This window comes from Caloenas nicobarica, chromosome Z (genome assembly GCF_036013445.1).
Source record: "Caloenas nicobarica isolate bCalNic1 chromosome Z, bCalNic1.hap1, whole genome shotgun sequence".
Taxonomy (NCBI): Eukaryota; Metazoa; Chordata; class Aves; order Columbiformes; family Columbidae; genus Caloenas; species Caloenas nicobarica.
In genome coordinates, this window is record NC_088284.1 from 74,152,932 (window position 1) to 74,163,980 (window position 11,049).

At 46.8% G+C, this 11,049-nt stretch overlaps 1 protein-coding gene across 1 annotated transcript in view; it reads left to right on the forward strand.

Moving 5' to 3' along the window:
* The window catches only part of KIAA1958 (KIAA1958 ortholog), a 103,696-nt gene that overhangs the window by 83,650 nt on the left and 8,997 nt on the right, over positions 1-11,049 (forward strand). The gene's annotated exons all lie outside the window — the stretch shown is intronic.

Consider the following 11,049-nt stretch of genomic DNA (forward strand, 5'->3'; position numbering starts at 1 on the left):
CACATTCGGTGTGCATCTACTTAGGCTAAATGATTAATATTGAAACTTGAATTGGGCTCATCCACTGACCTGTGACTAGTAAAACCATACAGCTCACTTATTTAGCAAGGAGAGCTCAATGTGGGCTCATCCAGGCTGTTGTATTTATGTGGCTGACTTGTAGTCAAATCACATACAGTAGGAAAAGCCTGCACGAGACTCCTTGCGCCCACAAGTTACCGGTGTTCAATTGCCATTCCGCTTCCCTGTGGGTCTCCTGGAAGGAGCTCTTGGCCTGGCTGTGGCTCAGGCCCTTCCCTCCTCTGGAGCCTGCACCAAACTGCTGAAGGTTTGGCTGGGGCAGGGGCCAAGTGCATCCACCACGGTTATGGACAGACCTACCACAGGCATTCAGAAGGGCACAAGCTCTGCCCATACATCCTCCTCTACAAGTACATGTACATCTACCAGCCCCTGACGCGGGTGGAAGCCAAGTCTTCCTTCTACCTGATCGCCCAGATGAGGTCAGCAGCATGAGGAACATCTGGTATGAGGAGCAGAGGACGGGGCTCTGCTCCTTCAGGGCTGTTTTACTCAAGCTGGTGAGGAAAGTCAAGCTGGAGCACTGTAAAAAATTTACTTTTGTTTCCTTCACTCGGGCTTCCAGGAAGTTCGTCCCTCTTTGCTCCTACCTGTAGCTCTGTCCTCTGCTCCAACGTCCCAGGAAAGTGCTCTGCCCAGTAGCTTCAATGTGATGTGAAGAGGGTGGGCTGCTCTCAAACAAGAGCAGAGAGTGGAGAGACAGGACATTAAATTCTTCCTGGGGAGGACCGCACATGCTGCGGTCCCGTTTTGGGGATGAATACAGCCTTGTTCTGAAAAGCAGAGGGGCAGCGGTCTCCACCGCTGCCAGGTCTTCCAAGCAAAGAGGTGGTGGAGAGCTTTTCCTCATCTGAGGCAGAAACGTGTATCGTGGATTTTCCTCCCCAGCAAGCACAGCTAGGAGAAAGAAGGGGGGTCCTGGTGGGCAGCAGGATGACCATGAGCCAGCACTGGGCCCTTGTGGCCAGGAAGGCCAATGGTACCTGAGGTGTGTTAGAAGGGGGGTGGTTAGTAGGTCGAGAGAGGTTCTCCTTCCCCTCTACTCTGCCCTGGTGAGACCTCATCTGGAATATTGTGTCCAGTTCTGGGCCCCTCAGTTCCAGAAGGACAGGGAACTGCTGGAGAGAGTCCAGCGCAGGGCAACAAAGGTGATGAAGGGAGTGGAGCATCTCCCTTATGAGGAAAGGCTGGGGGAGCTGGGGCTCTTTAGCTTGGAGAAGAGGAGACTGAGGGGTGACCTCATCAATGTTTATAAATATGTAAAGGGTGAGTGTCACGAGGATGGAGCCAGGCTCTTCTCGGTGACAACCAACAGTAAGACAAGGGGTAATGGGTTCAAACTGGAACACAAGAGGTTCCACTTAAATTTGAGAAGAAACTTCTTCTCAGTGAGGGTGATGGAACACTGGAACAGGCTGCCCAGGGAGGTTGTGGATTCTCCTTCTCTGGAGACATTCAAAACCCGCCTGGACGCCTTCCTGTGTAACCTCACCTAGGTGTTCCTGCTCCGGCAGGGGGATTGGACTAGATGATCTTTTGAGGTCCCTTCCAATCCCTGACATTCTGTGATTCTGTGATTCTGTGATTCTGTTATTCTGTGAAAGGAGACTGAGTTTTGGGTACCAAAAGCTCTTGAGGCAGAAGTGCTTACGCTTTGATTTGGAGCTCCTGCACAGAAATTACTCTCTTGTGAACCCTTTTTTTTTTTTATGGTTCAGAGTTTTATCCACTTGTTTGGTGTATTTTAAATGTAGATGTTTTTCAATACCTGGCCATTTACACTGGATCTGTAGGTATAGCTAGAAACTACTATTGGCTTTACCAAATAACAAACAGACAAAACCAATTACAGCATCCCCAAGGGACAGCATTTTCAGTCAGTAATTTTTAAATGGTTAGCTCAAAAATCAACTGTTTGGGGCTGTCTGGGTTTTGAGACATCTTAAAGGAAAAATGAAGTCGAAAATGAAAGCACTCTAACATTTCTCAAGTCTGACATCCAAATTATGTAATTTTCAAAAATTGGTGGTTAGTTGTAAAAATAATTGCCTTAACTTCTACATCTAAGGCTTGGTTCACTTTCTGTTTAGAGGAAGACATCATTTCAACTGGAACTGTGGCAAGCCTTTAAGTTACAAAAAAGAAAACCTGGAAGACCTAAAATAGAGTTGGAGATGTGTAATTTGATGATGTGCAATCTGCTTCTATTCTAATGGAAAGATATGGCTGGTTTGGTTTTTTTGTTGTTGGTTGGTTGGTTGGTTTTTGTTTTGTTTTGTTTTCCACCAGGTTACAGGATTGTGAAGAGAATTGATGAGATCTGCTGAGCCCACTATACAGCCATTGATTTTCTAGTACTGTAGAACACCTTGAAATCACAGCTTCGGGCCAATAGGTACATGATTGCAAAGATAAAATAATGACATTTAATTGTACTTTTTTCGAAAGACAGCTTCTCCATCCCCCAAATTGCTTGAATTATCTTTTTTTTTTTTAATATTAGTTTAGTTTTAGGATCTGTATGTTGTAAAATAGAGTATTGCTCCTGTCTTTTACATGCTTTTGCTTAGCATTATTTTAATTTTAAGAAAGTAATTTGCTGGATATTGAAACGCAGATTAGCATCAACTTTATCAGGGGAAACATCTACCAGGAAAAGCTGCTACCTACAAGCCTCACAGGCTGTGGACATTATTGCCCTCTGTCAGCGTGGTTTTTTTAGGAGTCTGATGCTGGGAAGCCTTGGCAGCCCTTGCTGGAGGAGGCAGAGGATACTCAGGATTTCCAGACAAGCTCATGTGATGGAAATAGGAGCTTCTGCCTGAACAGGATTTCAGGTGTGCAATGTGGGCATTGATCCCAGATGAAAGATGTTGTTTGTCATCATTTTCTTTTGTTTCATGGGTTACAGTAAAGGACAGTCCCTGTTAAAAAATACCATCCTAAGTCCTGCGGAGCAAATCACCAGTTGAGATTAAGAAAAAGCAGAAGCTGGGCTGGGATAGCATTTGTTTGTCTTTAAAAGGAGCAGAAGCAGCTGTTCTAACACAAACCATTTTGAAAACTTATTTCCCCCAGAAAATCAGACTCTTTGTCCAGTATCTAACTGAGGAACTTGTTCTTCAGAGTTGCTGACCTGCTGGAGCTCCTCCTGCAGTCACTGCCAACAAGCAGTTCCCAGGCTGGGACCTTCAGGTGGCTGTAGGCAATAAAAGCAGTCATGGTGAGGTTTCCTTGGGCACAGACAGAAAGTGCAAAAGACCTGTGGCTGTTCCTCTAACCTCTAGAAGTTTTTTGCCCTTAATTTCTTTGCTCAGTTGATGTGGCTGTATTTTGTGGGTCAGGAATGCTCTGTGGTGTGCTCCAGGGTTCAGACCTCTGCAAAAAGAACAACTCGTTCCATGTATTAGCGGAGGGAACATATGGAGCAGTGAGGACTGGCTGCTTTAAGGCATGGTGATGATGGCTGTTGTGGTTTCTCTCAATGATTTAAAGCTTCTCGCTGTTCTCCCCAACAGCGTCAAGGCACGATGAGCAGCGGCTATCTATGAACAGCACTCCTCTGCCAATGCATATGCTGCTTGCAAGTGTCAACAAAAACCCAAGGAAGGCATTCAGCTTATGTCCAATATCCCAAGTGGGAAGACAGTTCCTTTTCCATGTTTTGCAAAGGACTGAATATCCTACATATGAAAACTAAGTAAATCCCCAGGGTTGACAGGTATCATACAATTCAGACAGGCTTTGAGTTACCCTGTTTGTTGTCCTGTTCCTGTTCTCCTGCACTGGCATCTCATACCATAGAGGAAATGCTCACTGTGCATCAGAGTACTATGAGGGGTTTTTTTCAATAGTAACATAAAGTTAGTGAAAAAGAGGAAAAAAAAATAAAATTACTGAGTGCTTTTATGAAGAAGAGTTGGTTTTGATTTTGTCTCACAGTATGTCTTATTCTTTTGTCTGATGTCCTTGAATTTGACAATGTGATGTCTCTTTTCTCACTTACAAGCAGTGTTTATTCTGAAATAAAAGCAATATCACCTCTATAAACTGTGGAACCATTATGAACTGAATTATTACAAAAATTACTTGGATATGAGGAAGAACATGTGGTGTTTAACTGTCAGTTTCTGTCACATGGAATATTTGCCTATTAACCAAACTTCTCCTTCAGTACTGATGGCCTTTTTTTTTTTCCTGGTAGCTCCTCAAATCCATGATCCCAAAATCTCTGGTTCTTCAATGATATTAACTAATTTGACTTCATGGCTCAGCATATAATTATCTGTATTTCAGCAGTGGTTGATGTACTCTAATGAGACCATCATCATATTAGTATGCTAGTTTTATCTGAAGGAGACAATTTCCCTTGTGAAGCAATTCCTGACGAAATACAAAACGACAAGGCCAGAAGAGGTGTGATAGGACTTCCCAAAGGCCATAACACAGGTCAGCAGCAGGGTACGGCCATTGTCTCAACCACTCCCATTTGTGGCACCCCTCACCTGCAAGTTCATTATTGATAAATGCAACTTCTCCGGAAATCCCGTAAGAGATAGTATTCGAGAATGACCCACCCAAAAAGAGGATCAGGCTACATCAAGAGCAGCGCTTACCCTTTTTGACTATTAGCAAATAATCAAATGCTGAAAAGGACAAGGAAACACCCCCTTTGCCTCACTGGCACAGCCCCATTTCCAGCCAAAGCAGGTATAGTCTGTTCTGTGCCCCAACACCCAAATTCCAGGTACATGGGGTTTATAGCAGCCTTGTGCCTCCTGGAGGGCTAGGACGCATGTTTGATGTTTCCAGCCATGTCTCACATGCTGGGATGTGCTCTGTCCTTGTTGAGAAGCCAGCTCTTGCAGACTTCCAGCCAGGCATTCATTATTCGGTGGGTGTTTCTTGCACTCAGTACCTTCCTTTAAAATACCTTTCGTATTGCAAAATCAGATCACTTAGCAAATGCTGACCTTATTAGTTTTTGTGGGTCACGGAGATTACGCTGGCATAGCATTATTCCTTATTCTGGGTTCTGAGGTAGATAGGATTAGAGTTCATTTAGAACTTGCTGTTAATTGGAGAGATTTTATTTTGCATTCCCTTCCCACTCACCCCAGACCAAACACATCTATGACGTGAGGCATACGCTTACCCTGGCAGGCTACGAAATTATGTCCAATGCTATCAAAATCCTGCCTAGCTGAGTGACTAGCATGATAAGACTTCAGGGCTTACAATTTTAAGCCTTTGAGGCTTTTCTGCAGTGTGTCAGGTTGGGCACCCACAATTGCTGGTTACTTTGGAAGACCTTGGCACGGCTGCCATTGGTATGGGTGAAAGGCGACATGCATACAACTCTTCTTATCAGAGTGGAGCTGTGCACTTAACCACATTATAGCAGGCAGACCTGAAATTTTAGTTTTAACATTCTTTGTCATCAGGATGGATGACTATTACTATATGTCCTCTAACAATCTTGTGTGCTGGGGTTGGAGGTGGACATTCCTGTTACACAGAACTGAGCGCCAGGTAGAGTCAGAGCGTGTGTTTCTGTCTTGACTTTGAAACGTGTCCTGACAGCTGAACTTACAAGGGCACAGAGCCAGCAGAGCATCTGGCATGATGCGTTCAGCCCACTTGCTTTAATTTGAAATTAAGCGATGTTTCACTTTTACTCCAAGAAAATGTTTTTCTCAAGCCATTGTAAGGAATACATTTAATTCAATTAAGTAAAGTGTTCCATTCTTTGGCAGTCTTTCAGTTACTCAAATATTGATTTCAGACCATAAATGCCCAATACCATTTAGTAAGTCTCTAAGCTTTCCTGAAAAGCAAAAAAAAAAAACCAAACAAGTCATGTACTGGAGTCCTGAGCCAGGCCATGCAGAATTACACCTGCACACAGGCAGAGTCCAAAGAACTTTGCATTTGCAACCCACCCATGTTTCCTATGGACTCAAAGATGAATGAGAAGGGAAAACACTAGCAGCTTAGGATGCATCATTTACTTAAAAAAAAATCTGTGTTTTTTTCCACTCCATTTGCTGTCTTTTCACCAGCCTGATGACTTGAGGTGGGGGAGGCCTAATATAAAGGAGTTGAATGCTTTGGGTGGCAAGGCTGTAGTCCATTTCACTGGATTGAAAGCCTCTAACCACCATGGTGGCCCAGGGGTAACTGCAATTTTCACTTTAGACAGGCTATTCACTACACAGAGAGCGAGAAGGAATCACCCCTATTGAAGACAGATGCTGCAGCATCCACAGGGCGTGTTTGGCTCACCCCATGACCTAGATTGAGTTCCCTTATGCCAGGGAAAGACAAAATAAGAACTAAACACGACTGCAGGTCAAAATTAGGGAAGGGAGACAGAGCTGCAAATCCTGCACTCACACCTCCCTGAAAAAGTCTAAGGCACAGGAAAAAGTTACTTAGAAAAACTGCTTGGAAGGACATTCAGGGCAGGAAACAGGGCAACACCTCCCAGCCTCAACCAGCAGCCCTAAGTCCAGATGTGAAAGGGTCTGCAGAGCCAGAATCAAATATGATATGCTAATTATTGAATATTTTTTAGCTCTGAAGGAAAACCTTGCCTTGAGCTCTACACCCCTCTGAATAATTTGCTCCCCGATAGAAACAAGAGCTCTCATTACTGGTGCTAATTCTAGGGTAAGAAAAGCAACTGGACAACTGCAGACGAAGAGGCAGGTGAACAGGCAGTTAATCAAGAAGCACAGGGAGGAAATAGTTGGCATTGAGGAAAAGATGTGGATGCAGGAAGTGAAGCAGAGCATCACAAACCATTCCCGGTGATCCCATTCCCGCAGGTTCCAGGGCTGAACGGAGGGCGGTCTGAGCAGCCCTTCCCAGAGACACTGAGTGAACAGGGGACAGAGCAAGTCCTACAGCTGCAGAGAAGGTGCCTGCCTGGTGGCTGAAGGCCTTTAGTCATCCTCAGGACAGCTGGAGCATGGCCAGTCCATGAGTGAGCCACACATGCCTTAGGGTCCAACCAAGACACTTCAGGACCTACCTAAAGGGGCCTGATCTGACTTACATAGACATGTATGGTGGAGGAGGTTGCTTTTGCTGAGCTCACTGACCAGGTTTGCGGGAAAATGGAGCCTGTCTGGGGAAAACCAGTGAGAACTGATGCGATCAAGTCATGTCATGCTGGAGCAGGAGAAGTGAGGTCAAGTCACAGTGGTTATTCTCAAAATGGAGCTTCTCATACCTAGTTAAAACTTAATCCCAAAGTAAACCACATTATTCATTGATCTCTCAGGAGCTTGGAGAAATCTACCCCAAATCTGCCAGCTGAGGTCACAGGTGTGCTGGTAGTTGGAGGACAAGCTGTTGTGATTTTACTCAAACAAGTCCCATAGACAATTCTGCAGTATATTCTGTGCATTGGAGTTCTTTGTGCCTTCTGCTGCTGCTGGTGTGGAAGGAGAGCCTAGCTGGAAACAGTCCTGCGCAATGCAGCTGGAGCTTTTTAATCTGATGCTATTGAATAAAGGTGTTGCTTTTTAAAACATACTCCAAATTTGTCAGTGTGTGTTGGGAGCAGCTCTGGGTGAGGCTTAGCCAGTTGGGTATGAGTCCATGGAGCGGATTTCTGCTCTGCTCAAAAGTTTAACCCGTAACCCTGCCCCATGAGGGTCTCTCACTTCGCTAGCAAAAACTCACCCAAGAGCTCCAGCATCTTGCCAAGATGCCCCTTGCTCTGTGCAGGGAGGGCAGGACCTCACCTGATTTCCCACAGTCTGGCTGTGCTGCTGCAAAGTAGCCTCTTTCCCCAGGGTGAGATAGCCACCAAGTTGGCTCAAAGCCTGCTGAGCACCCTCCTTAAAACCAGCAGGGGCTGTCAGTCTGCCCCAGCGCCTTCTGCTTTTTAGGGTTACCATCTGCATGGCTGGGGTGCAGCTGCACCTGCCAGCAAGGAGGGCAGCTGTGGGCTGGGGAGGAGATTTCTGGGGATGAGGGTGGAGGAAGATGCTAACAGACAGTGGCGGGAACACCATGACGTTTGAGTGGCTCCTCTGGTATTACATGTTGGGTATTTTAAATGGTGTACAGACAGAGAGGGCCAGCTCATGACAGCTTTTCAAAGCGGTGGCATTTTCTGGGGGGCACTTGCCTGTGCTTCTTAGTTGTTAAAGGAGAACACCCCTGTTTTAAACACTTGCAGATATTATAAAACAAAGCTGTGATGCCTGGGATAGTAGGTCTGAGGGGCAGGATCACTATTTATGTGAGCAGAGGACTCCCTGTGAAGTTGAGCAATGCCACGTTGATTACTTTGCTGCTCATTCAAATACAGCAGAGTGGGTGGGACAGTGTCCCCACAGGGACAATCTGTTGTGTCTGGCATCATTTTGACACAACACCCAAGCTGAGTCAAGCTGGGGCCAGAGCTTGGAGGCACATATCACTTCTTCTTTCCCTTTCCTACTTTGTCACCTTGCTTTTTCATGAGGCATACACCTAAATTACAAACAGGCATTCATGTAGCACATCGACAGCTATTGACCTGCTGTAAATCACAGCTGAGAAAAGCTTAAAAGAAAATAGCAGACAAACAAGAGCTGACAAACCTGTACCAGCCTCAGAAGCAAGGTCTTGCTTGTCAGAAGCAATCCCAGATTGTCAGAAGCAAGGATTTACTGGAAAGAAGCAGCCCAACATGCAACTCTTCACTCTCCAGCCCTAAGTCCTTCTGACGGCGGCACTGAAAGCTGTGCAAGGAGCCATCCTGCACATGTTGCTCGGGTGCACCATGTCTCTGAGCCAGACTTGTTGCTCCCTGGGCTTTCCCACCAGCCCTGTCCCCAGGGGAGAGACACCCGCTGCTGCTCAGCAGCTACTGGGGCTCCTGAGCACCCTTGGTAAAGGCTGGCCCTGTGCAGAGGCTGCAGAGCTCCTCCAGCAACCAGCCCTGCTCCTGCAAGGGAGAACATTCCCTCGCCCAGAGGCTGCCATGGGCTGGGGCTCATTCGCACTCTTTTGCCCTTTGAGCAAAGCAATCAGGTCCTTTGCCACAGGAAGACACTGCTGCCTGGCTTTCCCTGGTGGGAGTCTCTCTGGGTAATTGATGTTTTATCCACCTTCCACCGCGGCCTTGTGACTGGTATCTTCCTTAGTGAGACAGTGTCGTTTTTATGGCCTGATGGGACCCTGGAGCATCTTGATTGACTTTGGCCATACCTATCCCTTCGTATCTGTGCGAGTCGTGCTGGCAGCGCATCTCTCCCCAACAGCACTGGTGTTATTTTCAGATGAAACGTAAGTGGCTGCCAAGTCAGACACTGCCCTGTGATGTAGTAACACAAAGTCCATGTCAAGGTGTTGTAGCCTTTCTCATCAGGCACTTGATTATTTTCTGTTTGCCACCGGCCTGTTACAGAGGTTAATGGGATCTAATGGTGATTTCTGTAAAGACAGCTGTTCCTGCAGACCGCTGCAATACTAAACAGAGGCCAGCCAGGGACATGGAAGTGTTCACAGTATCACAACATATGAAAACTTTCCTGCCTACTAGGTGTCATTTATTTAGTTATTAGGTCTAGAGATACAGCATTTGTGAGGAAAGCCAAATGACTGGAGTTATTGAAAAACACCCAGAAGACAACGCAGTCATTGGTCCCAACCAGCACGGGTTCATGAGGGGAAAGTCCTGCTTGACCAACTTCATTTCTTTCTACGACAAGGTTCCTCACTTAGTTGACCAAGGGAAGCCTGTCAATGTGATCTTTTTGGATTTCAGCAAAGCCTTTGATACAGTCTCTCACAGTATCCTCCTGGACAAGATGTCCAGCACACAGCTGGGTAAACACACCATGCAGTGGGTGAGCAACTGGCTGATGGGCCGGGCTCAAAGGGTCCTAGTAAATGGGGTCATGTTGGGCTGACGACCAGTCACTAGCTGGTTCTGCAGGGATCCATCTTAGTGCCAGCGCTCTTCAATGTCTTTATTAATGACTTGGACTCAGAACTTGAGGGATTGCTTAGCAAGTTTGCTGATGACAGAAAATTGAGAGGAGCTGTTGACACTCTCGAGGGCAGAGGCCCTGCAGAGGGATCTGGACAAATTGGAGAACTGGGCAATCACCAACCACATGGAGTTCAACAAGGACAAGTGCCAGATTTTGCACCTGGGACACGGCAACCCTGGCCATACATACAGACTGGGGAATGAGATGCTGGAAAGCAGCCCCATGGAGAGGGACCTGGGGGTTCTGGTTGATGGCAAGTTGAACATGAGCCAACAGTGTCCCTGGCAGCCAAGAGGGACCCGTGTCCTGGGTGCACCCAGCACAGCATGGCCAGCCGGGCAGGGAGGGGATTGTCCCGCTCTGCTCTGCACTGGGGCGGCCTCACCTGGAGCACCGTGTGCAGGGCTGGGGATGCAGGGTAAAAAGGGTATAAAGCTGCTGGAGAGTGTCCAGAGGAGGCTACAAAGTTGGTGAAAGGTTTAGAGCAGAAGTCGTATGAAGAGCAGCTAAAGTCACTTGGTTTGTTCAGCCTGGAGAAGAGGAGACTGAGGGGAGATCTCATGGCGGCTGCAGCTTCCTCACAAGGGGAGGAGGAGGGGCAGGCGCCGAACTCTGCTCTTTAGTGACCAGTGACAGAAACCAAGGGAATGGCAGAAGATGTGCCAGGGGAGGTTCAGGTTGGACATTAGGAAAAGGTTCTTCACCCAGAGGGTGCTGGACACTGGAACAGGCTCCCCAGGGAGGTGTCACGGCCCCAAGCCTGACAGTGTTCAAGAAGAGACTGGACAACATCCTCAGACACACGGTGTGACCAGTGGGGTTGTCCTGTGCAGGGACAGGAGTTGGACTCGATGATCCTTGTGGGTCCCTTCCAACCCAGGACATTCTAAGATAAAATGAGCATGTATAGTTTTTACACACTGCTGGAGAAGATTCTGCTTTCCCATACCAATATCATTAGTTTTGCGCT